General features: G+C 41.1%; 1 pseudogene; it reads left to right on the plus strand.

The window, feature by feature from the left end:
* Positions 1 to 2033, plus strand: part of LOC110333438 — a 2964-nt pseudogene extending 931 nt beyond the window's left edge.
* The last annotated feature ends 270 nt before the right edge of the window (positions 2034 to 2303 follow it).

The following is a 2303-nucleotide window of genomic DNA, read 5'->3' on the forward strand; positions in this document are numbered from 1 at the left end:
AAGAAGAAGAAGAAGAAGAAGGAAGAAGAAGAAGAAGAAGAAGAAGAAGAAGAAGAAGAAGAAGAAGAAGAAGAAGAAGAAGAAGAAGAAGAGTAAAGTTCTTATAAGAAACAGTGCTGCTGATGAGGAACTGACCCATGATAGCCTGACCCTATCTTAAAGCAAGACTACTGAGGACTCGCTGGTTCTTGTGAAGAGTCAGAACTGGAGTTCTCAGAAATTGGACCACATTCTGATTTGCTGTGTTCATCTTGGAGATAATAATAAAGATGCGGATGAAATAATTCAGTGTGACAATTGTGGCATTACAGTTCATGAAGGTTTTATGGAGTCGATGGAGAGGGTAAGCCTATTATGAATTCGGCTTCTGAAAATGCCACTGAGCCTTGGTTTTGTGATGCCTGTAAATGTAGTGTATCTCCTAGCTGTGAGCTATGTCCCAATCAGGATAGGATTTTCAAGGAGATGGATGCTGGAAGATGGGTCCACATTGTTTGTGCCCTATATGTTCCTGAAGTAGCCTTTGGAGGTATTGATAAATTATGACCAGTAACATTAACAGAAATGAACTATTCTAAACATGGTGCCAAGGAGTGTAGCTTTTGTGAAGGTCCTCACTTTGCGAGAACTGGAGTTTGCATTAGCTGTGATGCAGGCATGTGTAGAGCCTATTTTCATGTTGCCTGTGCCCAGACGGAAGGCTTGCTTTCAGAGGCAGCAGCAGAAGAGGATATAGAAGATCCATTTTTTGTTTATTGTAAAAAGCATGCAGACAGGTTAGACAGAAAATGGAAAAGAAAAAACTACTTGGCTCTACAATCCTATTGTAAAATGTCATTGCAGGAGAGAAAAAAAACCAGCTGTCCCCTGAAGCACAGGCAAGGATCAATGCCCAACTATAGCAATATCATGCCAAGGCAGAGCTGGCTCGATCTACCAGACCACAAGCCTGGGTTCCAGGGGAAAAACTACCCAGGCCACTCACAAGTAGTGCTACGGACATTTGTAAGCAGAACTGATAGGAATCAGTATGGATATTTTTCCAGTGGACAACTCAGACACTAGTTCTAGTGTGGATAGAAGGCGGAAACACAGCAGCCAGCTCTCACTGCTGAGTTTGTGAGTTACTATTTTGAGAGAAATTTTCACATTATTCAAATTCAGAAAAATATGGCTGAACAAAAGAATATAAAGGATAATGAGCAAGAAAAGCTTCATGTAGAGGAACTGCAAAATCTGAATGGGAAACTTCAAAGTGAAGGGCAAGGGATATGGGCCTTACTTGGCTCAATTACAGGGCAGAAGTTGAATGTACCAGCAATCTTATGAGCACCTAAGGAAAGGAAACCAAGTAGAAATGGAGGAGGCACACAAAAGACATCTATCTTCCTACAGTGCTTTACAGTTGTGGAATGTGTAAGAATAACCATGATCAGCATCTTCTATAACTGTGTGACACCTGTAAACTGCATTATCATCTCAGCTGCCTTGATCCTTCTCTTACAAGGATGCTGAGAAAGATGGAAAACAGTTATTGGCAATGCTCAGAGTGGGACCAGGCAGGGAGCAGCGACATGGAGCAGAGATGGCCATGGAAATCTTGCCAGAGGGAACCAAATGATCAAGGAGACACATTAAGGAGCCAGTGAAATTTGCTCCACAGGATGTGCTACCAGAACCCAAGCAGATTCCAATCAGAAACATGAGAACCAGAGGACGAAAGCGAAGCTTTGTTCCTGAGGACGAAAAACAAGAGGAAAGAGTTCCCAGGGAAAGAAGAAGGCCAAGGCTGAAGACTTAAGAACTGAATGTTCAACTTGCAAAGGAACTGGAGATAATGAGAGTCTCGTCAGATGTGACGAATGCAGACTGTTTAGATCCTCCTTTGGAAAAAAAAAATCTCCTTAACAAACAGGCTATGATGGATATGTCAGGAATGTGATTCTTCATCTTCTAAGGAAGATGACAACGAAGCTGAAAAAGAAAAATGCTCTCAGGAGCTCAGCATGGAGCAGAAAATTCCAAAGAAATAAAGAAGGATTGTCTAATGTGTTCTGAAGTGTTTGTAACTTATGCTGAGGCAGATAACATTTGTAATTTGTAAAATGTCAATTGTAAAATCTAATTTACAAAACTGTTCTCAACATCCTTGAATAAGAAAAGGTATGACATATAATATTATGTGTGGGAGTGTATATGTGGGAGTGAGAGGGGTGCTACTGAGAACAAATTCTTCAAAGAACAAATTCTTGGAAGTTGGTTCTCTCTGTATGCCTTGTTTTTGAGGCAGGGTCTCTCCTGTT

This window comes from Mus pahari, chromosome 15 (genome assembly GCF_900095145.1).
Source record: "Mus pahari chromosome 15, PAHARI_EIJ_v1.1, whole genome shotgun sequence".
In the NCBI taxonomy this organism is placed as follows: Eukaryota; Metazoa; Chordata; class Mammalia; order Rodentia; family Muridae; genus Mus; species Mus pahari.